At 33.9% G+C, this 27,239-nt stretch overlaps 1 long non-coding RNA gene across 1 annotated transcript in view; it reads right to left on the bottom strand.

Moving 5' to 3' along the window:
* The window catches only part of LOC149794638 (uncharacterized), a 99,231-nt gene extending 77,167 nt beyond the window's left edge, over positions 1-22,064 (bottom strand). The window contains exons 1-2 of the long non-coding RNA XR_016422174.1: positions 21,942-22,064; positions 12,199-12,312 (exon numbers count right to left, since the gene is read on the bottom strand). This is a non-coding gene — a long non-coding RNA (uncharacterized LOC149794638). The remainder of the gene's footprint in view (positions 1-12,198; positions 12,313-21,941) is intronic.
* Between the last annotated feature and the right edge of the window lie 5,175 nt (positions 22,065-27,239).

The raw sequence follows: 27,239 nt of genomic DNA on the forward strand, positions 1-27,239 counted from the left end.
GATTTTGCACCTTTTCAAATTAATAGCTAATAATTAGCAGATTAATAATCCCTGTCTGTTATCCTTGAAACTTGAAGTTTGTTATTCTGGAAATATCAGTTAAGTTTTATCAATCTGATGTGGAACTAATTTTGTGCGCATGTACACATAACACAGCAGAACATGTACGGTAAACAGCTGACATTACCGTAAGAAATCTTCTCATTCACTGTGTCACAAACTTTAGGTAGCCAACGTATGTGAGCATAAAATAAAAAGAATATTTGCTTGAAACGAGTGAATAACGGATACATTTCATCTCGTGGGTGAAAAACTCTAGCATTTTCACTCGTGGCTATGCCACTCGTGAAAATACTGAGTTTTTCACCCACTCGATGAAATATATCCGTTATTCACTCGTTTCAAGCAAATATCCTCTATATATTCTGTAATGAACCATGACAGTGAATCTGTTTAGCATGACTTTTGCAATACATTAGAAACATGAATCATTTCGTGTTACAGGCATTTTATCGCTAAAATATACTAGCCATTTTTATGAACTTGACGCTGCAGATACGTTTTTTAAAGGAAAATGTCATTATTTGTATAGAACCAATTCTGTCGACCTATATTATTTTGGTTTTTTTTGTAAATGTTTTGCATACGAATATTTTAGTTTAAGTGATGACAAATCTATGATACATTGTCTAAATGTTGACAAATCCATGATACATAGTCTAAGTGATGACAAATCCATGATACATTGTCTAAGTGATGACAAATCTATGATACATAGTCTAAGTGATGACAAATCCATGATACATTGTCTAAGTGATGACAAATCTATGATAATTGTCTAAGTGATGACAAATCTATGATACATTGTCTAAGTGATGACAAATATATGATACATTGTCTAAGTGATGACAAATCTATGATACATTGTCTAAATCCTGTCAAATCCATGATACATTGTCTAAACCTAGTCAAAATCATGATACACAGTCAAAGAAATTACAAATCTATGATACATGGTCTACGTGATCGCAAATACAGGATACATTGTTGCTTGTTTTAATCGCTAAAACATTTTAAAAACTTTTATATAATGTTTATGGTGCCAAACTCTGTTCTGGTCTTCAAGTGGTAAATTGTAAAAGTCGAAAAGAAAACTGTTAAGAATCTACAAGTTATTCATTTTATTTTATATCTGCCTTCTGTAACTGTTCTTTAAACAAACGCGACAGAAAACAGGTACAAAATGATTTACGGAAATAGACTAATTATTTGCTGAAATACATTATAATGAATACATTATATCTTGTCTTTTCTAATATTTACGTGTTTATATCAGAATAGTTGATTGACATTCTTATAGCATAATCAGTCTTAATAATTAATGTGCAATACTTTTCCCAATAATTGTAATTTGAGATGGTAAAGTGACTTGCCCGAATCTTAACCTTTATTAATTTGGAAATATGAGAGATACAGAGAATTTATGGTAAATGCATAACGCAGTAGTTTTAGCAGAGTGTGCCTGGTTAATATGGGAAAAACAAACATTATCTTTTTTCATTAACTTACATACATTTGAATGCCTAAGTGTCTGGTGTTTCATTAATATGCTTGAGCACTGAGTCACGAACTATGGAAGTGAATACAATCATCCATTCCAATAATGGATGACATCTCCGTAAAGGTTAGTAGTTTTACGGAGCAATATGAAATGCGTAGGTACTTCTTTCAATATGTTTGCTACACAAGAATAGCTGGAACTCCAAAGATATATAACAAAGACAGTAATGTAACCGGAAATATCACATTGGTGATCATATTTAGCCTTGCAATGCACATAATTAATATTATCAGTAAGAACACATATAATGTCATGTACACACACACACACACACACACACACACACACACACACACACGCGAGCCCGCGCACGCACACACAGAGGCACGCGTTTACAATGTGTCAGCATATGTACAGCTGTTATGTATTTATGTATATTTATCTTCCGTGATTGGCCATTGTCCACAATTGGTGGTAGAAGATTGGGCCACATGTCCAATGTCATTTTTTGTACACATTTACTTGGTTATGAGTTTGAGATGACCCTTGATTTTGACCCTAGTAGATTCCAGAAACGAATGTTGTTTACAGCTTGATATAAATTTATATTATGATGACCCTCATCATCGTCCTTTGTTGTGTCTAATGTTTTATATCAAGGTTGTTTACTTCAGAATTATTCATTAATATGCTTAACTTTAGTTGTGTTCAATTTTAATTTGATAATTTTCGGACTGAATCACTATTTGCGAATTCTTCTTATTCATTCATTGACATTTTGGATTATACAGGTGTGATGAATCAAGACTGTTAGCACATCAACACTATTACAGGCTATTGGTACATCAGCACATTTGAGAATGAAATCCATTTCGAACACCACTTGAATTCATTCGGAATATTCTATCCGTTTTTACTTGTAATATAACTTTTATGCCTATCTGAGATTAAGTTCTTTGTAAATTTTCATTTTCTGTTCAGGGGAAATAAATTATTTGCAGCATTTTGTTAAACTTGTTGCTTTTTGCTTCTTTCTGTTACTTACTTTAAGATCATAGCGTCGTAACACATATTCACTGAAAACCTCATTCTCTCATGGGTAAGGGACAAAACACGTTCAAATCTGTGGAGAGAGAGAGAGAGAGAGAGAGAGAGAGAGAGAGAGAGAGAGAGAATTTGGTGTTTAATGAAACGTTTGACACTGAACTTACTCCGTGCTACCTATACTGTTAAACCAACATAGAAACATAGGGATGGACGATGAAATACGACCTTATAGCAAATTTCCTACCACAATCGATCGAGTGAGAAAATCTAATCGTCGGTAGGAATGCTAATTAAAGCAAAAAAGACTTAAATCTAATGTACATATCTTTAAATGCTCAAATTACCCAGTGTTGGTTCGTCATTTCGTTTAGTTTATATTCCCATTAGTTTCAATATACTCGCCGGTAAGTAAATGGCTGCGTGTTCGGTGTTCAGTAAGTTAATACTACTATGTTTGTAGTGCTTCATTTTTGTTTCATCTAAACCATCTTTGTTATTTAATTTATAAGAGTTCTTTATTGATTTAATTAATATCAATAAATCTAAAAGCTTGAAAAAAGGAGAAAAGCATCACTTATCAATTTGCAGAGGATCGCGAATAGCCGAAAAAGATAACGAACTCGAATTTGAACCGGACGAATTGAGCATGGTTATGAAGATACCGTTCATTCTGTCAATACAAAGCTGAATGAAATCAACCTGAACTCCGCTGGAAATGCTATTATGTATATCTGTATGTGATATAAATAAAATATATGTGTAGTATGTCGTTGTATAAATTTTTCATTTAAAGAAAACTGGGCATTGAAAAATGTATATATCTCGTGGTTATCAGTGGTAAAGCGTACATACTATAATAATATAATCTGTCTGTCTCTGTCTGTCTCTGTCTGTCTGTCTGTCTGTCTCTCTTTCTCTCTCTTTATATATATACACATATATTTGTGTGTGTATGTGCGTGTGTGTATGTGTGTGTATGTGTGTGTGTGTGTGTGTGAGATGAATTTTAAAATTTAGAACTGCAAGTAAGACATGCCAATAAAAATGTTGTACACACAGTCTATGTAATTAACATTGGCATACATATAGTCACTATAATGACGGTGACTCTTTTGATAAACCTAGAGGTAATCACTATAAATGGAACGTCTGAATTTGCTGAATTATGTCCTGAAAACGTTTAGATACCTGTTACGAATGGCAGAGTGTACGGTGAAGTGGCAGGAAACTATTATGAATGGCAGAGTGTACGGTGAAGTGGCAGGAAACTATTATGAATGGCAGAGTGTACGGTGAAGTGGCAGGAAACTATTATGAATGGCAGAGTGTACGGTGAAGTGGCAGGAAACTATTATGAATGGCAGAGTGTACGGTGATGTGGCAGGAAACTATTATGAATGGCAGAGTGTACGATGAAGTAGCAGGAAACTATTATGAATGGCAGGAAACTTGACTTGATTAGTTAATGTTGGGGCCGGTGTCGACTACATCACTGATTAGCGAATGCAGTTTCCTATTTTAATGTAGACCATCTTGACGAAGTGGTTGATTTTCCAATATACTGTCGGTTGAAATTGAGACCCAAGACTGACAGCAGATTTTAACAATCTAAAGAAGTGTCACAGAGTTTACGTAAAATATCGATGACAGGAGAAATACTTTGGGCAATTGATTTGAACTATTTAGGCACACATTAATACATGCGTGGATTACCCAACGTTAATCAAATGAAACACGTGTATTTAAATAAAGGTTTGAAATTTGCACTACATATGTGTTGAAGATCTTACACACAGACTCATAACCTGAAAGGTGAAATATAGAATGTGAAGAACTGAACGCCAACAAATCCGCTTTACTTTTGCCAAATACATTCTGTAGAATCTCCTGTTGATACAAGACTAAAAGAAAGAAATTAAAAAATACCAGAAGCTAAATCGCAATGAACTAACACAAATGCTAAAGGATTCATCTATATTTTAGCAATGGATACAGAAATTTTCTATATCTAATTTCTTTGTGTCAGACGATGACAAACCAAGATTGGTAGAACTATTTTAGAGGTCTGACATTTACCAAAGAATAACACAGGTACATTACAAGACAAAGAATGTCACAAGATGACGAAGGTACATTAAATGAACCAATAACAGAGGTTGAAATAAGCCCATGTTTCTGATTAAAATCGGATCTCCACTGTCCTACGTAAAGATCTGACAGCGACAGTTTAGGGTCATGTTTTGGTTTCCTTTAAATTAGTCAGTGGAAACACGGCTTTTAGAAATTTGAAGGTGAGACAAATCATTTGGCACATATTGTTCTTTACTCATACTTCTCATTTTGCCAAACGCGAAGATGTAAAACTGCATCTGATTGGCTGATAAAATTAGGGACTTTGGCAATACCAAACTGACCAGAACCTAAGCGGTCGCTGTCAGTCTTCACCAAGGACAGCGGAGATCGATTTATCTGGAAACTTAAGTACGGATAAATTGTTGGACCAATTAGAATTGGAGCTAAATTAATTTAATAAGATAAAAGTAAACAAATAATGAAAAATATCCACTCAAATGACGCCGTTCCTTTAGGAAGATTTGTAAGATTATATTTAACTCTGATCTTTTCCTGTATCGTGTTGTGTTGGGGAGTAAATATTTTCCGCTCAATTTAAAAACACGTAGTGATAAAAGATCTCAATAATTACAGTGGTATCTCTTTAATTCATTCAATTTTTAAAATATTTTGTAACTTTCGAACTGTTAGACGTTATACATGGGTTGAGACAAATAATAATATTGATGAAGCACAAGCTGAATTTCGACCAGGCTGCTTCACCGTAAATATAATTTACACCCTACCAAAAGAGCATAAGAATGAAGAACCAATGCCTCTGGAGGAGAGGGCCATTTCGGTTGTCATATTCCCTTGATAAAGTTTAAGACGACAGCTAACACCAAAACATAGTCACTAAAGTGTACATGATAACTATTCAAATCTTTTTCAAGGCAATATATTATAATTTGAAATCAAACATGTGAACAGGGATGGGTCTGGCCGATTAATGTTGTGTTTATAATATATATATATATATATATATATATATATATATATATATATATATATATATATATATATATATATATATATATATATATATATATATATATATATATATATATATATATATATATTGTCATTTATTCTTGTGAGGCTTGTTGTGGGTGAGGTGTCTTTGCTGCTAAATTTACCAAACCTGTAATAAAACTTCAAACAATGAACTAACTGTTATCAAAGAACTTGTGAACTTAAACAAAACAAAAATCATTATTCTTTGAAACGGTGGTCCTCCACGAAAGCATGAAAAACAAAATAGCTATGTAACCAAATTCAGTTAGAAAAAAACATTTGTTTTCAAACCAATCCAATTTTAATAGATGACATCTAAATTCAAACTCAGATCACATATCAAAATATCTCTAATTGCAATCCCAAAATATCAAAATCAATTTGGAAATTAATTATATGACGAAGCATAAAAAGAATTTGATTCTACGGTAAGCTCCAACCATTGATATTGATCCGTAATCTGAGATTACGAATATTGACTATTCTGAATGATTGGAATATTGCATATTGTTATCTTTAAATATCTCCATGGTGTTAATAGATCGGTCAACAATAGCATAGGGTAGAAGAATCCCGCTTTGTGTTAATTATTACATATAATGCGCCAAATAGTGGCCTAAACTTTTGCGAATGCCAAATAATCATTGTCCTAGACAATGCTATTTGATGGTGAAATCATTTGATGAAGGAGCACGGAAAACATTGAATCGCAAGGTACTGTTTAAATATGGCTGTGTTTTTAGCTTGGATATTACAAGAAATTGAGAAATCAAACCACGGTACTAGATCCAATTTCTTCTGTCTTGGGATTTGGTAGTTTTAATTATTTGGATGTTGCTTTGCTATACCACGACATAAAGTCATATATATATTAATCATGTGTAGAAATTGTTCGCGATTTACCAGAGATTTTGATAGTTTTCATTGCATTACACATTGACTATCAAGGCGTTAGATGACATGTGGGGATTGTAATGATCCATGTGGGTGGTGGAGTTCATTGATTTCTAAACACGATTATATGATGGGCTAGATTAGCGATGTTTGCCACAGCACCGAATCTCGCTTAGATACCGAATTTCGCTTGGATTCCGAATCTCGCCTGGATACCAGAGTTTCATTCTTGTTTGTAGCAATAGATGTGTAGATGTGAGGATTGTTGCCCAGACTGACAATGGATGTGCTATTTAGCTCCTTAAATAGAAAAGATCCTTTCGAAAGTTTTCTGCAGAAGGTTCTTTCGTATTCAAATGTCTATTTTCACAAAGCAATAGAAAAATACACAAATAAATAAATAAAAGAGCTAATTTCAAAGAAGAGGAAACTTGGTTTATTGCAGTAGGTACTCTGTCTTCACGCTCGAAACGACTAACCACTTGTAAACGATTTTAATATCAAAAGTGGCATCTATACATTGAACACGATACTCAGTTATTTATTTTACACATAAATAAAGCTGATATAAAGTTGAATAATTACAAAGAGGATTTCCTCCTCAGTAATTTCTGTCCATGAAATTGTGCAGCGGGATCTCTAACATTTTGTGCATGTCTAATTTACTGTGTTTCGGCCATATTTATGCGAACGGAAACAGCTATTTCTAGAAACGCGTGCTCCATATAGCCTCTTGTTTAAAGCAGATAGTAAATAAATCGGGCAACTGCTTTGTGCTTGGTGTATACTTTGAGATGTAGTTAATACATCACCTTACAGTTTTGTGCTTGGTGTATTTTTGAGCTGTAGTTAATAAATCACCCGACAGCTTTGTGTTTGGTGTTTATCTTGAGCTTTAGTTAAAAATTACCTGATAGCTTTGTGTTTGGTGTATATCTTGAGCTGCTGCATCCACACTTTGTATAAATCTCCTCTCATTAGACAGGATTGTAATGATATGGTACATGGTAGCTAAAAGTCCTTTCAGAAGCTTTGTTTACGGACCATGCCTGCACAAAACACAATGGCAAGGAATCTTGTCTATAAGATATTTAAAAAATGTTATTCAAGTATCGATAGAGCGCTATAATTAAACTGTGAATTATAATGCATATTATAATCTTCAAGACACTCGTTTTTTGGTGGCAAAGGTACATATAAAATGGATTGAAATATATGAATTGTATATAGATTTTTTTTGGTCTACTTTCAAATGAAAGAAGAATAATTTCACGTTTGAATTAATTTATTATACTTTAAAATAAATACCAATACGTTTTTAAATCACGGTATCTGCCAAACTCGGGGTAAAATCCATCATCACAAAGAATGTGCGAAGAAGAATATTTTGCCAAAGATTTAATTAATACTTTTAAGAATATATATCTAAAATTTAAATTGCCTGTAACAAATTTTGCTTAATTTTTAAAACAAATACGAAAGTTACTAAATCATAATGCGTCTTTTCTTTTCTAAATCTCACCTTGTCGAGTCAAGTTTTGCCCAAAGCGCTTCCCTTTATTTCTCCAATAATCAGCATATCTCAGTCATGAGCGAGTGTTAATTAGAATGGACAAACTAATATATTTTTAAGAGCTATATAAGGTAAAAACAGACGCGGAGATGTTAACATTGAAAATATTATTGTTTTGATCTACGTTTTCATTTTTAATAATGTAAATCCATATATTCTGGTGTATCTTAATTTCTATCTTATATTTCTGTATTTCTTTTTTTTCTTTCAAGAATGGAATGAAAGTAACAGCCGTTGTTTTCTTTCTTTCTTATCTTTTGCCTACCGTGACTTAAGATGTCATTTGCAGTTTTCAAAAGCAGGCTGATAACACCAGATTAATGCATTCCCTTTATAGTAAAGTCGTTGTCTAATTGTACTTGCAGAAAATCTGTCAAACTGTATTAAATTTAAAATGATTTTAAAAAAAAAAAAGGAGTGTGGTGCTTTCTAAATTAGATAATTGTATTGATAACCACGTGACATGTGTATGCGTCACCGCACCAACTGTAGCAAGATAATTTAATAACTACAAGGAGAAACAATTCTTCTTTATAAAAGCACTGCATGAGAGGTATTATAAAATATCTGAATTTTTTATGGCAACTTTTATTAACCTATCTTTGAACCTTCGGTATCTAAAGGCGATCGATAGACAAAATATCGTTCTATAGAATCATCTGCAGCTGCACGCCGGGCACCTGCATAAGCGTGTGACGTAACGCAGGCAAATGACAGTCCCCTAAATTGTAGGTGAAGAACAATGTTGCTAGTGTGCAAAGAATTTCATGTAAAATTCGGGCTGAATTAGGATACTCTCTGAATGATATCAAGGTCGACTTGTATACAGTTTGCAGATGAAATTCTCTGTCATATCCAGATTTTTTTGTTGGTTTCATCGTGTTAAGGATCGTCGCGAATTCCATGGAAGATGTCCCAGTTTATAGAAGCCCGTTGTCTGCGATTGGTGAACGGAAGTGGCCGCCCTGAGAGAGGCAATTCGGAAAGGTGCTCGATACACAGCGGAATTTGTTTTTCTACTATCGAGGAAATTAACCTCTGTTTTGCTAGATTGAAGAATCATTTGAAGCTTAGTAAGGTTTGTGCAAGATGAGTCTGATGATTAAAAGTTAGCCCGGGTTTGAATCGCCTAACTATTTCACGATAATATACAAGGAGCGACCAGAGACGTTTGAATGAGATTTTCACGTTTGTTGAAACATGGATTTATATTGTGAAAACGACTGAAGAGAACATCATAAAGCCCGGATCCCAGAAAATGAGCGGAGGCGACAAAGCTCTCGAATTAATCCGATTGTAAATTTTGTTTAATATGCATTAGTTTTCGATGTAAGGTATCCGGTCATCCAGGTACCTGTGCCTAACTCTGCTAGTAACACTTGACATTTGTACGACTCCAAAGTTTTGCATAAAGGTTTTGGAACACAACCAAACTAGCCGTCCTTGCATCGGTACTGGAGGTATTCATCTACTAATCCAAAAGTGCCACATCCTCCATACAGCTCTAATGTGGCTCCAGGTGACATTTGACTGAACCCAATGATCAAAGATTCGCTAGGAGCAGAAGAGTTGAACGCCGCCATACAGTAGGAAGTGTAGTTTTCCGGTCGTTGAACAACGTTATCAAAATGTGAATAGAAAAAGGAATTAAACAATGTCATTATCAGACTGAGAAAGTGTGTTAGGACGCAAGGGGAGTATTTTGAAGACATTGTACTGATGTTCCGTTCACGAATTATTTTGAAGAAAAAAACCGGTGTTATACAGTGTAATAATATTCAGAACTTTTCAAATATACCTCGTATAATAAAATGGTATGGTCCGTAAAAGAATCGATAACCCGAGATTGAAACAGCGTGCTTAAAGATAAACTCGGCAAGGGATTGAATAACGCCATCTAACTGTGATTTTTGCACATTAATTGAAGTCTACGAGTGTGACTACCTCCAGCGTTGTGACAATAGGCGTTGATATTCTTCGCTATATGGTCTCTCATTTTCTCAGAAGCTAATGCACCAGTCTCGTCAACATCTTTCGGTTTTCTGTCATGGAAAAGACAGATCCCACCTAGCTTTGCTACAAATTACGAAGCATGTAATATATATTTCATCACTCGATGCTGAGCGTAATTGGCGCTGTCATAGTGCGATTAGTACATTCATCCTGGCAAACATATCCTTGTATACGTTATCTCTCTCTCTCTTTCTCTGTCTGTCAAACAGTGTCTTCCTCCGGGTCCAATAAATAAGACACTCACCCAGAAAGAGAGAGAGAGAGAGAGAGAGAGAGAGAGAGAATCAGATGCAGCGCATTATTGTTTCTTTCTAGTTGTATGTCTTGGATAAAATTTCCACTATATCTGTCTATCTATCTATCTATATATCTATATCTATCTATCTATCTATCTATATATATATATATATATATATATATATATATATATATATATATATATATATGCATGCACGCACGCACGCACGCACGTGTGTGTGTGTGTGTGTGTGTGTGGAGCATATAACATCTTTCCCAAGCAGCAATTTATTGCGAGCCTAGCCCAGATGTCAATCTAAATGGTTATGTGTCACGCTGACCACTTCAGAATGTACATTACAAAATTTTGCACCGCTACAATGACCAACACTATCACTAAGTCAGCATTACAGGACTTTCCACCAAAGTTGCACCCAAATCTTGCAACACATTTATGGCGAGGCTAAACCCAAAACTTCTGAACAGAGCACTCAAAAATCCCCTAAGCTGATTCCGATCCGTTGATGACGTGGCTAGGAACAAAGGCCGAACCCAACAACACAAGCTATCTTGTGATATTTCTTTTGGGTATCAGACCACAAAATTGCAGACTTATTTTCGGCTGTAAGTTAACTTTTCTTCCACATGTTGGATACGTCATGGACAAAGGTCAAATATCAACAGCTCAAGATTTAGAAAGAGTCGTAGCAAATAGAGATTATAGAACAGATCAGAAGACCTTGTTCCGCATTAATATCAAAACGTGATTGGTTATAGATCAGCTTGTAAATTTTACTTTCAGATGCTTGATATATCTATCTATCTATCTATCTATCTATCTATCTATCTATATATATATATATATATATATATATATATATATATATATATATATATATATATATACACACACACACACACACACAAGCTCCGACGTAGACTGAGTGCATTTAGAATTTCACCGTAAGAAACCCTTTATGCTGAGGCAAATCAATCCTTACTGTATCTAAGACGAACAAAAGTAGTTCATTGATATACTATCAAGCTATCTTCTAATCCATTTAACCCCATCTTTTCTCTTGAATTGAATATAATGAAACGAGAGCGTTCCATCGTAACCATATTACTATGCACGCAGACAGTCTACAAGATGGATATATATGTTGTAGCTGCAATTGCAACACCCAAAGAGACTCAAATTGTAATACAGGAAGTACAGCCATACTGCAGCATTAAACTACATTGCACCCTCTCAGAAAACAAATTTCATAATCTTTTCGGATTCCCTTTCTATATTGAAAGCCTTGCAAAATCTTAAATTCGATAACCCAGTAATATCACAGATATTGCAGAACAATCATGTCCTGATACAATCTGGAAAACGTATTCAGTACTGTAGACTGTCTAATCACATTCGTGTAAAAGGAAATGAATGGGCAGATAACGCAGTTAGTTGTACATGGTAGAATGGCCGCACATGACTGGAATTCAAACTCACTGTTACAAAAGAGCAGCCACAGTTGCCCTAAAGTCATCGGTTTGAGAATGGAATAGTCCATATATTGACTTTAAATACTGTAAAGTTAGTATGTTCCTCGTATTTAGCAACATATGTGGAAGAAACACTCCGTAAAACGATTTTAAGAGCATGATACTATAGGAGAGGGGCAACCCTCGTATTCACTTTTTTCCAAGCAATCAAACAATAAAGGTGGCAATGTGCCTATCGCGTATCGGACACACGTACCTGACTCATGCATACCCATGAAGTGTGACGCTCGACCAGAGTGCATGTCATACCAGTGTCCGTTGACAGTGTGACACATTGGTGTCGAATGTGTTGAATGTGTCGATTTCCACTCTGTGAGACAGAAATATATTTGATGTCAGTTGCATGCAAAAACGTACCACCTGAGTCAATCTTAGACATTTTAGGAAAACGCGGTTTAAACAGAAAATTTTGACCATGTTTAACGGTTTTACAAGTGTTACTGTTATCTGTTATTTTATATTCATTTTACAGAAATGTATTGTCTTCACGTTTTAAGTTTTATATTGCTGTACTTAATTTAAATTAATTTAGAAGAATTTATCTTCTTCAATTTTTGGTGCAATTCATTTTTAACATTTTTACCTTTACATACATACATACATACATACATACATACATACATACATACATACATACATACATTAACGAATTCATGAAAAGTGATACAGTGGTGATATTAGCTTCAATTATTATTTGAATATTTATAGAAAGTCGAATTAATTAACTTCGTATTTACATACTTCAATCCGATACACTATGGCACCAAGTCTTTGAAGAAATTAGATTAAATCCATATTTGCATCAATACACATAGCCTGGGACAAAAAAGCTTCCCTTTGAAAGCTGCACCGGAAGCCAGTCATTACATATGACAAATAACTATTTCTTATTTTCCAGGCATGCTATTGTACAACATAAATTTAATTTTGCCTAGCGATACATTCTATAGCATATTCAAGCACAGTCATTACTTTTCTATTGGTAAGATGGTTTTAATTCTGAATTTGCATTTTTTCTATATTTGTAATACCTTGAATTATTTTATGCTCATAAATCTTAACTGGCTCAGGAATACTAATATGCATGGAAATTTTTCGAGAACGTTGATTTAATGCGAGAAACGTCCTAATAAAATTAAAAATAATTTGAGCAACATCCCCATTAATATAATTGCTTTTAATTTGTACTCTTTCTATATATATTTTGCCATTTTTGATAGCCATCAAGAATGGTGGTTCTGTGTTCCATTGCAACGTAGGGGTATCCAAGAGTTATCTAACTTCGGGTCACTTTGTACAGAAAAGCTGATAAGGCGTGTGCAGAATAAGGTCGTGTTGGTAGCGACAAACAACCAGTAAACATGGAATAGCTGGTGTCCTCATTATGACAGAATAAAATCAAGGATGGTCACTAAAACGTTGCCTGGAGAAAGTGGAAGTTTTATTTTAACTTGTAATTCACATGCGAAGCTTTAACCGAGAATAGTCTCGACTGAAAAATTACACTGATCGTGCGTTAAATCTATTCTTATCTTCAAATCGCTTGCTGTTTCTTTCTCTTTATGTTTTTAAAATTTGAAAGAAAAAATTAACTAAACGATCTTTCCTCAAATAAATGCTCCCTTGTTAGGGACCTTACATTTTTTCATTTTATTCACGTTCTTATTCGAGAATCAGATTCCTGATATGTTGATGGTATTTGTATAGGGAAACTGACTAAACTGGGTTCCGGAACATTTCCTGCATGGGAACGTTTGAAATTCCTCATTTTTTCCTTCTGTGTATTAAGTTATGTTCCTTTTGAACGTTATTGCTATATGTTGTTATTTCATTAAGTTTTATTAGTAGAGAATCCAAATAAACCAAAGTTCCAATATACGTTACTTACATTGAACCTTACATTTTGATCAAATCACCGAACGTGATCAAACTGGCAACTTTGTATAATCTATAGTTTCTAAGGTAATTTATTGATTATGATTCACTCTACAATTTTATTGACTAACCAATGTGTGTTAGGTTTTCCACTGTAATATTCTTGATTGATTTCAGTTTCTCGAAATTCACTTATCGAGTTTTGTCGATCAGTTGAAGACTGATTGAAGTTGTCCTTAATTTAATGAAGGAGATTACCTCTATAACTTAGGCTGATTGCAGTTTCGTGGAATTCATCGAACATTACATTTACAATTTTGATAGAAAGGCTTTTTTCTGTTATGTTTGCTTTTTCATGGAGTTTCAGAAACTTCGTTGTCTTATTCAAAAGACAATTTTGTAGACTGATAGCCTAGCTTACTTGATGGTATTACTTTTATTATTTGTAGCAAAATATTTTAGGAACCAAAAATAGATAAAGTGAAAAAAATATAAAATGCTGTTACACGCGATTGTTCTCATACCGAATGAACTAAACACCTGCTTGGGCGTGGCTTGATCGTCCACGTGTTTCCCTACTTCCAATGACCTCGAGAAAACAGGAAGGTTTCTGAATGCACAAAAGGAACCTTTATTTTTTTTTTCTCTAATCAACACATGTCACAAAATATACAACAATATAAATGACAAACCCACATCCCAATAGAAAGAATGATTCCTATCTTAAATTACTGTTTCCCGAGGATCCATTTTTCCAAAACTAATCTAAGCTTAAATAAAGTCCCGTGAATGTCCCACATTATGACGCCTGCTCCAAGAAATTGGCTAATTAATCAGGGTGAGAAATAGCTTCCCAACATCGATTCCCCATAATCAACAACTAATCATTTTAATCTAACAATGTTATGAACGGAAATCAAAATGCAAATAATACACACCCTAGGTTTATTACAGTACTCCTTAAGACCTAATGGCGTCTTCTGGAAGGCAAAACAGAGAAGATAGTTCCATCATTGTTTTGGTTGATTTTGGTTTCTTTAGATGATGCATCATGATCCATAAGTATTGGAAATAAAGTCAGTTGCTTTGATTTTTTGCGCGCAATCATGCCATTATAAGGCAGAAGGTTAATTGTTCGATGGATGAGATTAACTCCCTTAATACTTTGACCATTGCTATATTTAGGATTTCATGAAGGTTTGATATTTTTAAGCGGACTGTCTCGATGTCAAAAGTTTTCTACACATCCTTAAATATGCCAAAGAAACAGTTTTAAGCAAATAATGTGTTTAAAGTCGAAACGAATTATTGTTAAATCAACTCCAATGACGACATATTAAACGAAACTAAATTATGACTGCAAATCTGATAGACGTATTTCTGTGAACTTAGGTGTGATTTCTCAGGTGCAGTAATTGATCCATTGGTCGTTGTTCAACGAAAATGCTAATAACTTTCGCATGTATCGAGGCTAAGGCTAAATTTGCCTGGCAGTTGTTTGTACCGTTTCTTGCAAACGGCTTCGATAAGGATAAATACAAAATGTCAATTATTGATTATCTAATGCGCTAGACTTTAATTTTTTTCAAGTTAACTTAATTTTTAAATTTCCCAGTTTTAAAATTCATTAACATACATTTTGACACCATTTGATCATTATTCGTCTCCGGTGTCAGTGTATATCATGGAAACGTGTATTGGATAGCCGAAAATACGATACTGTTTTATGTGACGAAAAAACTTATTCGTGCGTATGGGTCCTAAATCTTGTAATCTGGAGATATATATAGTTTTAATATTGTAAATGGAGATGCTTTTATAACTACTTATCTCGGTTGCAGGAAAATCGTTCACTTTGTGCGTCATATTAGCTACAGTTAACATACAATATACAAAGAAGAGCATGGATTCAAAGAGCATCGACAAAGAAACTTGTTTTGTTCGCATGATGAGTTAAGAGAAAATGTGCGCCATTATCGGATTTGGTCACACGCAATTTTTGGGGCAAGATAAGAATTTAACAGTTTCGCTTTTCCAAGGAATACGGTAAACTTACTTTTATTCGCATGCTGTATTTTTGAGTGGAAATTGCGAGCGAGTCTAAACGCAAATTTCAATAACCACAAATACATTTGCTTTTAGAAAATGAAAAATGCATGCAATAACAGTTCCGTGAAATTTAATGGACGCGAACTATCTTGACATTAAAATACCGCTTAAATGAGTAGCTGGGAATGAATGAAACTAGGAAATGTTCCGATTTCTGTATGCTGTTTACTTTAGGCAATTATGTTTAATTTAATGCAAAGAATAATACAAATACAAGTAAAAGATTCAGAAATTGTTCGCTTTAATTCTGTATAATTTTGTAAAATTGCGATCAGATTTTGTTGTTGACATATTGTACATAAGCCACATCTTTTACATACAAGTTAGATGTTAAAGTCCGGCGTAAAATTCTTCATGATTGCAGGCTTTAAGTGTCAGGTATAACACCGAAAATTACACCATTGTCTATAGTGTTTTTAATGCCAAGCCAGTGGCTAGACCGATTCCCTGATTTTATTACACAGTTTGAACCAGAATACCTACTAAAAGTACAGAGTAATAAGTAATGTTAATCTTGAAGGTGTACTTGTGTTAGTTATCATTTATACTGCGCAAAAAGTTCAGATTGTTATTTTGTGTTCGCTCTACTCTGAGAGGTCTGATAATTTATCTCAGACTGGTCTAGTAATTTTTTTTAATTTAGGAAATAAATTTCTCAAGTATACATATAAATGGTAATTTTAAAGCATCGCACATTTCGGAAATTCTGGAATTGCAATTTTTGACGCATTTATCTATTTGCTTACTGAGCGTGGACGAGACAGATGCGGAAAAGAGGTGCAGTTGTATCAAGTTTAATTTTGATTCAGAACTGCCAACACGTACACTAATGACCTTCATTTCATGCACTGAAAATTTCTTAATCATCTGATGCCAGTTCAAAGGAGTTCTTGACAAGAAGTAATTGATGTAACAACATGGATGGCATACAATCTAGTACAAGCATTAGTCGAAAGTCAAAATAACTAGCACAGTCTCTTTAACTCTGAAATGTCAAGCGACATTTGCAAATTTTACTTGCCACTTATACACCCCCGTTATAATCAAGTAAATTGCACTGAATCCGATATAAGATATATTTGACATTATGATTTTATCACAATAAATATGACATTATGATTGCATGTGCTAAGCGATAAGAATGTCCGCCTCGGATGCAGGTTCGAACCCCGACCGAGTCAATCGAAAGACATTAAAATGGTAGTAGCAGCTGCCTCGATTGGCGCTCAGCATTAAGACGTTAGTCTTAGGACTGGTCATCCTGGTGTCAGAATATTGTGACTGGTGGGATATAGTGCGACATGTCTATGGCATGATGTTCCAGTGCTAGACGTCACTGTAAAGTGTCACACTGCAGACATCGTAGCGATATGACTGACGTTACAGCCACGTTACAAATTCCAACAACGCACACATAATTTTATCAAGGTATAGTTGACATTATGATTGTATCATTATTCATTTGACTTTATGATTTTATTTGATACATTTGACATTGAAATTTGAAAAAGATATCATATATCACCGATTACAGCTACAACGTTTCTCTGCAAAATCTGCTCATTTTTTTCTGTCAATATATTGTATTAAAATTTTGTCGCACATAATTATCGTTTTACACATTACAGACATTTAATTAGCATCAAATGAATGGGAACTTAATAATCGCAGGGGTGATGTAGATACTTTATCCAAAATAATACTTTTGTTTATTTTGTACGTGTACAATTTAAATAATACTTTATGTTTATATTGCACTGATAATCTTTAAATGGTATTTTTATTTGTATCGTAAATGTACACTAACATGCTACCTTTGCTTTATATCGTAAATGGACACTAACATGCTACCTTTGCTTTATATCGTAAATGTACACTTTAACATGAACTACGTTTGTTTTATATCGTAAATGTACACTTTAACATGTACTACCTTTGCTTTATATCGTAAATGTACACTTTAACATGCACTACGTTTGTTTTATATCGTAAATGTACACTTTAACATGCACTACGTTTGTTTTATATCGCAAATGTACACTTTAACATGCACTATCTTTGCTTTATGTCGCAAATGTACACTTTAACATGCACTACCTTTGTTTTATATCGCAAATGTACACTTTAACATGCACTACCTTTGTTTTATATCGCAAATGTACACTTTAACATGCACTACCTTTGTTTTATATCGCAAATGTACACTTTAACATGCACTACCTTTGTTTTATATCGTAAATGTACACTTTAACATGAACTACGTTTGTTTTATATCGTAAATGTACACTTTAACATGCACTACGTTTGTTTTATATCGTAAATGTACACTTTAACATGCACTACGTTTGTTTTATATCGTAAATGTACACTTTAACATGCACTACCTTTGCTTTATGTCGCAAATGTACACTTTAACATGCACTACCTTTGTTTTATATCGGAAATGTACACTTTAACATGCACTACCTTTGTTTTATATCGCAAATGTACACTTTAACATGCACTACCTTTGCTTTATATCGTAAATGTACACTTTAACATGCACTACCTTTGCTTTATGTCGCAAATGTGCACTTTAACATGCACTACCTTTGTTTTATGTCGCAAATGTACACTTTAACATGCACTACCTTTGCTTTATGTCGCAAATGTACACTTTAACATGCACTACCTTTGTTTTATGTCGCAAATGTACACTTTAACATGCACTACCTTTGTTTTATGTCGCAAATGTACACTTTAACATGCACTACCTTTGTTTTATGTCGCAAATGTACACTTTAACATGCACTACCTTTGCTTTATGTCGCAAATGTACACTTTAACATGCACTACCTTTGCTTTATGTCGTAAATGTACACTTTAACATGCACTACCTTTGCTTTATGTCGCAAATGTACACTTTAACATGCACTACCTTTGTTTTATATCGCAAATGTACACTTTAACATGCACTACCTTTGTTTTATATCGCAAATGTACACTTTAACATGCACTACCTTTGCTTTATATCGTAAATGTACACTTTAACATGCACTACCTTTGCTTTATATCGTAAATGTACACTTTAACATGAACTATGTTTGTTTTATATCGTAAATGTACACTTTAACATGCACTACCTTTGCTTTATGTCGCAAATGTACACTTTAACATGCATTACCTTTGCTTTATGTCGCAAATGTACACTTTAACATGCACTACCTTTGCTTTATGTCGCAAATGTACACTTTAACATGAACTACGTTTGTTTTATATCGTAAATGTACACTTTAACATGCACTACCTTTGCTTTATATCGCAAATGTACACTTTAACATGCACTACTTTTGCTTTATATCGTAAATGTACACTTTAATTTGAACGTTTTGCTATGTGTTTATATAATGCTGACTCCTTATATGCAAACTGGACACAGTAGATAACAAAACAACTATTCAGGCATTATATACTAGAAATGGAACTTTATTCCACGGCAATTTTGCGCAATCTAAATCCTTTAAATCGCTCAAAGACCCCACTTGTAATCGGTTGGAAATGAAGAAATTACTGAGGCTAATATTTTGTATTCTATAAAAGATGATCATTACAGACAGCAAACCTTACAGGAGAAAAGACTTTAGGTAGATTTCTCTGAATTTAAGTTCCACAAAAAGTTGGAATAAAGTATTTGCAGTGATCTCACTACCAATCAGGATCTTAAAAAACAATTTTGAGAGAGAGAGAGAGAGAGAGAGAGAGAGAGAGAGAAGGAGAGAGAGAGAGAATAAAATGTTTTTAGTGGCATGTCCATTTAACATAATACAAATCATACTGGCATGTTCAATACTATGAATAAATAATTTGAAATGAAGTTTTAAAATTAATTGGTCAGTATTCTACCATATATGACGATATTTAGACAATATATTTCTTGAATCTTTGCTTCCTTCCATTTGAAATTAACTGATATTAAATTTCTTAAAGCCTGGTGAGATAAAGACTTTTTTTGTTTAAGTTTGGCAACCTAGTTTCGCTACAAGTATTTCACACATGAAAACCATCAAATGTTCATCAATCCTTTGCAGAAGAAATTAATAGTGTGCAGAAATGTTTGAATGTTTTAACTTTGGATTGATGGAACAAATGTAATAGAACACCATGTATTAGTTCACATTGACAGACATTGATAATTGGTACCGGTTCATGATACTGTGTAAAAAAGTGCTTTCATAATGAAAAATGGATCGGTGATATTAAAAGAAAGAAAACCGTTTCATACAATTTTAGTTTGGCAGAAAATGTTATTCTTGATGTTTATATGTTTTAATAATTCACGTTTGTTCTGTTGATAAACAAATCGAATTACCAAAAGACAAATGGTTTTGAACTAGCAGGATTGCATATTTGTCTTCAATCAATATTACTTGCTACTATTAAACATATCGAGGTTTTCTAACATACATCGTGGGAGCAACATTGCTGCTTCACAAAAAATTTAACAGGCAACACCCCCAATAATACCCCCCCTCCATAAAGAATCAACTATGAACACATTGGAAAAGAGCGAATTGCTTATTAGTATTTCGGCGGAACTTATTCTTAGAAAGATTTGCCATAATAATAACCAACAGCTGATCAATATCACCAATAGAAATTGAATATGTTATATTGTTTTAAACGTTATCAAATGTTGTTACAAATAAAAATATTACGTTTCGTTGGTTTAATATGCAATACGTTATTATATATAAAGAAATTTCAAAAGCGAATGTCAGTAATGTATTTTTAAGGCATTCTTGTGTCCGAGTTTTACCCATGCTATGTGTAATTATTAATGGAGACTAAATTAAAGTTCAGTTTTACGAATAGAGGAAACTTCAAAAAAATAGCATATTTGTTTCAGAGGTATTCCATGCATTCCGAAGATACAAGCAAATATTTTTTGGTGCGCAGGTCCCTCTGAATTCACAAGTCAGTTTATGCATTTCATAAAGCGAATAACAATTACCAAAATAATGAACGTCTGTTTATATGGCTTTTCTTCCATGAAACATTGAGAAATACAACGATGCTTGGCGTGTGTTGAATTTGTTCTAACGCTAAGGTTGGTTTCAGTTAGTTTTCAATTCAATTCAATAGTTTTTATCATAGGCAATTACATGATTATATAATGCATAATACAAATATTACAAATAGGGCGTGGTTATTAAATATTATTTGTACAACTGTATAAATAAGCTCAAATTGTTTTTTTCTTCCTTCAAAAGCTAAAATGGAGACGAAGGTCAAATATACTCAATCCTTATAATTAATTACTCTAAAAATAATAATCTATTTCTTTTTTTAAATGTTTCACAAGTAAATTTCACCAGGGAACATATCATTTTCTTATTTCTAGAAGTTAACAATTGAACATAATCGTGCATGGATGTTTTTCTTTCTTCCCAGAGTACTTTCTAATTAGTTTTATAGTCAAGCCAGTATACACAGGGTATACTACAGTGAAATGGTATTCATCTTCAATATCATGGTTGGGACAGAGCATGCAATAATTTGTCACTTCTATCTATTCTATTGCTTCAATATTTCCCAGTTTCATTTCTCAGATTATTGGAAGACATTCGGAGTTTGTTGAAGCTGATCAACATTTAAGCTTACGCTAGTATTGGAAATAATTTTCGAATCCGAAATCGGATTTTATATGTTTATATATAGGGAGCTTACCAGCGATTTCTTTGCAGTTGTTTATCGATCACTACCGTTTTTTGTCTCTAAGAAATGAACTATACTAATCACACTATATTTTTTGGCTTGTTTCGCAATATTCTATTATGCAGAGGATTTTATGCTCGAAAATTCTTGTTTTCTGTCATATAGTTCATGTTTTTTCATAATGTTTGTACATGAAGTCCTCTCGTTTATTTTAAGTGTAGACTGTTTCTATTACGTAAGTTTTCGAGGTAAAACACTTACCTTTATTGTCCTCTGTAGGAAATTCCGGCTTTCTAGAAGTCAGCAAATACACGTTATCTCTCTCGTCAAATATAATAATTGACCTGCCCAACGACAAAGTGAAAACTTCATTGGTTGTTGGCAAAATGCAATGCAATATTTTCCTCTGCTCCTAGCAGACGGTCGCATCAATTATATTGATCGTAAGGTGAGACACCACGTGACTCAAAGAAGTCGTCTGCTTCAAAAGCACATAGACGATAGGCCATCCTTAGAAGATATAATAACAGCCTTATCGATTTAAGCCTTGTATCTTTTTATAAAGACGGCGTTAATGGGACTGTTTTCGTATTTTTGATGATTTTTTACATTAAAAGAGAGAAGAAAAAACGTATGAACCGAATATATGACTACGCTGTAAATGTTTTGTTAGTTACGTCATTGTAGAGGGCATCGAAACATATATCGGGTATGGAGGCCAAAGATATAGGCTACATTTGCCTAAACCTTTGACGAATGTAATGTGGATGCATACGTATCATCTCATCCATAATCGCACTCGGAAAAAAATGAATAGAACCAGTGTGTAACATGTGCAGCCCTGAGATCAATTGGATTGGGTGTAACCTGTATAATGGACTCAATCTACGTATTATTCTCATTAATTTTATGTATATTTAATCGGTATTGTATGCTTGACCTTTGTCCGTAATTGAGGGAAGGAAGTTGCGCTTACCTGACTGTCATTTTTATAAAATAAATATGTTCACATTTGAGTTTAGGCCCTTGGCTTTTCCCTTAGAAAGTCAATTGTCAACCTGTTTTTGAATATGATTATAAGCTATAAGTAAGTTATTTACTGATATTTGAGTTCAAGAACTAGCCTTAGAATGTTCTGGACCAATATCTAGTCAATTTTATTTTGTCTAAACCTTTTATATTGATGAACAAAAATTATCCATTTCACTTTTAATATCAGTCTAGTGGAATCACTTTCAGTTGTGTTCAGCTATAATTTGAGATTAAGCATTATTTAGATTCTTCATCTGAATTACAAAGTTCTCATTGACTTTTCTAACTAAAACACTATTTGGCATTAATGAGGATTCGTTCAAAGAAATTCGGGATTATATCATTGTGATAAATCAAGACTGTTGGGACATCAAACTATCGTTTTCCTGTGTTAAAACACAATACATAGTACGCCAACCACCTCTTAACAGATATATTGAAAATTCTTGGAAAATTGCTTCCATAACTGTTTGAAGTTTTGTTTAAGATCATTGCTGAAGACGACGTTACAGTTATACACTTCTATGTTTATACAGAAAACACGTAGGTTTTCATGAATGATTGAAAAGCTGGTCATCTTTTATTTTTCTATGTCACAGTGCAACAAAATTAGGTAAGAAGTTCATTTAAAGCTGCATGGACTGTTACTGATGAACATTGCGGCATCCATTCTAATTCTGTCTGAAAAAATTTTTGGATTATTTTTGGAAGACTTCTTCAAAATAGCACACTTCTGTATTTTTATATTACATATATATCTTTGAGACGACCAAAATGTGACTACATCAGCGTTTTTGGTACGCTAGAACTGGCGAAACGTTTCAGTTACAACTTAATTTCCTTTATATCTACAACTTACATTCCATTACGTGTCCTATCTTGCAATTTACAAACATCTTGCAATTTACAAACATGTTGTACCATCTTCAGATAATTTTGCACCACCAACCAGTACCATCTGTGGCAAAGGTTCACGGGAACGCTGATACCAATGGAGCGCCAACCAAATGGCAAACGTGCGAGACACGGTATAATCACAATAACAACGAACGTTTGTACGACGTTCGGGTAAAAGCAGTGGACCGACAGCCAACACCCTTTCTGGGAAAGGTAGGCACTCGTGAGCGCATAAACACTGATAACAATCGACCGCCAAACAAACATCAAAAGCGTGAGGCACGGTGTGATCATGGGAACACATATCAATGGAACCCCAACCTATATCCTTTCTGGCAAATGTGTAAGGCAAGGTGTAATCAAAAGAACATGAAAAACTTGTACAACGTTCGGATCTTATGTCTGTCACCTTGCTGCCTGTCAATGTACATCCCATATGTACAAATACTATCAGTCATAACTGCACATCATTTTCTTCACTGTAGTTTCAGTATACTAATTCATATGGGTGTGGTGGTAAAACAAAAAACAAAAACAAGGAAGATCCCACCCCACTCCAAATTTAAAGGCACATAAATAATTTTATATTTACATAACAAACATTAGTGTTTACCTTCTTGTCATCGTATCTGTTTGAATTTATTGATCTCTGCTTGATGTTCCTCTTTTGTTCCAATGGCGGTTTACTTGTATATCTATCTGTCTGTGATTTATAATTATTGCAATTTCACCACGCGCAGACTGCATTAAATGTCCTGCGTATAAAAATTATATGCATCTCGCTTATAGACTAATTTCGGGTATGAACTATTACGACGAAGTTCAAATAGTTTTGAACTATCAACATTAATGAAAACAATAATTAAAAAAATTAAGCATATTTTTTAGTTACGTTTGTGAATGAATTAGTACCTCCATAGGAGGCACGGATAACTAAATATGGTGATTTCACATTCAATACTCTTGCAACTCTTTTATATGTTAAGTGAAATTTATTTTTAAAAAACATTTCCCCTTAAATCATTGATTGCTTAATTTTCCATACAATACTCACTGAGCCTGTAATGTTTAGGAAATCCATGCTTTCTCTATCTCTGTATGTCTGTCTGTCAGTCTCTCTCTCTCTCTCTCTTTCTCTCTGTACTTTTCATTTTCTATTTTTTATTGAAATGACTCCATGATGTCTTCTAATGTATTATACCTGTACGTTGACTTGAATCATATGCCATATATGCATGGCTTTAGTATGATTATGTTTTTCTCAATAATGTTCTTTTCTTTTCAGGAGAGTGAATCAATTGACTAATTGAATCAAGGAGCATGACTATTTACAATAGGTATTCGAAAGGCCAAGGCGTAGAGACCAGCCTGTGGAAGACTCCAGATTGAAATCACGTATCGATTTATATGAAATGGAACGGTTTGAGCGCTCTATCGAGCAATATTGAATGAAAAGCGGACAGGGGTTGGTGAAGACACAAGAGCAAAATAGATATATGTATAATGATGTCCATTTCTTGAGGCGTCAGACGGTAGCACACCATATCATGAATCTATACATTGGTAATATATGACAGAGTATAGATTAAGATACATTACCCTTCAGCCATTAAGTTCTTGGTTTGAAAAAATATCAAGAGATGTCACTGTTTTGGAATCAATACATTCTAAATTATGACCCGAGGAGCTGATTTTATGCAGGAATTACGGTTGATTATATTTGCAAGTTTCATGTGCAGTTTAACTTGAAATAATTGTTATGACTAATCCAAGCAATTTCGGGCAATGTTCATACTTTACAAGCAGGTTGACTGAATCAATATAAAGGACAATACATTTGCCACGGGAGAAACACCGTCTGTTTTCAGCGCGTCATTGTTTGCGGTTGCTTTGTAGTTTTGTCTAATCTGTTTTAGCTAGGCGTGCCAATTTAGATGGAGGTGAGGTGCTTTATGTATGTATGTATGTATGTATGTATGTATGTATGTATGTATGTATGTATGTATGTATATGTGTGTGTGTGTGTGCGCGTGCGTGCGTGTGTGTGTATGTGTGTGCGTGGTTGTGTATGTTTGTGTGTGTGTGTGTGTGTGAGTGTGTGTGTGTGTTTGTCGCAATCAACCTAGACTATGGTCGGCGCCGGATTCCCAAAGAGGTCGAAAGAAACAAAATAGGAATGCAAACTATGAGCACAAATATTATATAATGTCATACAAGTTGAAACGAAACGTGTCTATTTATTTCGATCAAAATTAAGTTCTTTTTCCAGGAGACAGTGAAATGCATACACATAGACAATTATTATAATAGTATGACGTTAAACCCTACAACAACAACAACAACAACAGAAACCGAAACAAACAGCAAATTAATACGACTAAACTTCATATCTATGAATCTATTATTTAAGAGAAAGACAAATGAGGTTTGCTGAAAGCTATTAGCTCAACGACGGCAATCTGAATGTTTCGAGTTAGTTAATTGCGTCAGAACGAGGATGTCATGTTTTATATGGCACCATATATACTTTACAGCGGTACATTATTCAATGCTTGTTACAAGAAACCAAGATGTGTGTATATACCAGGGTCCAGAGGCACGCCAGCACAACAGTGGCCGATTCGAGGCAAACTTCTACAAATGTAAATAAAAAGAATTGAGAGAAAAATGAAGCTCTAGGAAGACCAATCCTTCCAACGGCAAAAATAATGCCTATGTGAGGCCAAAAAAAGGTAGGTTAACAATGTATGTATAGGACATTGAAAAGAAAAAGAAAAGCAATAGGATACTGCATGTTTACAAATAAAGGTACAGTGATTTAAGTATTAGATCAGGAGAAACACTTTAGTGAAAATCAGTTGTAACAGGCTGATCAAGGCTTGTACTGTCTGGAGAGACACTTCTCAGCGGGTGAATTAACTCTCTACATCTATACCATACGTGCAAAGAAGTGTTGGATAGTGGGAGTAGGGGTCATCTCAATGTTTCTCAGTATATTGCGCACTTATGTTCGTGGTTGTAATGGTGGTATCACTTATTCCTGATTGTTTAATGTGAATCTATGTATTTAACAGAAGTGTTTTAAAGGGGTTCGTTTTGAATGTTATTGTTTCATTTTTTTCAGGTAATATTTAAGTGCATATTTAACTATCTGTCTGTCTGTCTGTCTGTGATTTCTGGTTATTGCAATATTTCGAATGGAATGAAAAGCACTCGTTTCATGCCAATGAACTGTTTGTTAAATAATTTTTCTTATGGATCATAATATCATCAGATAGATTTCTCATATTGTTTGTACAGTCCACTTTTGAAGCAAATCTTTTCTGGTTCAAACTAGGCGAGACGTAAAGTCAGTTAAACATAACTTTGGTTATCTCTTTCAGATATTATAATTTTCGTTCACTTTACGTTGTCATGTTTATTGTAGGAAAGTAAGAAAAGCCAATTTTGTCTCATCTGATTAGCACAGGAGGAAGCCATCGACGTATTTTGATATCTGATAGGTTTTTCTTTATGTCCATTCCTCCGAACATAATGCTAAGAAACAGAAACCGCTATATAGACTATCAGATCTAGTCATGTCTGATACAGACGATGTTTTCTTTAAATTCTAACTGCTCTTGTCTGTCT

This window comes from Sinohyriopsis cumingii, chromosome 7 (genome assembly GCF_028554795.1).
Source record: "Sinohyriopsis cumingii isolate HCF-2022 chromosome 7, ASM2855479v2, whole genome shotgun sequence".
NCBI lineage: Eukaryota > Metazoa > Mollusca > Bivalvia > Unionida > Unionidae > Sinohyriopsis > Sinohyriopsis cumingii.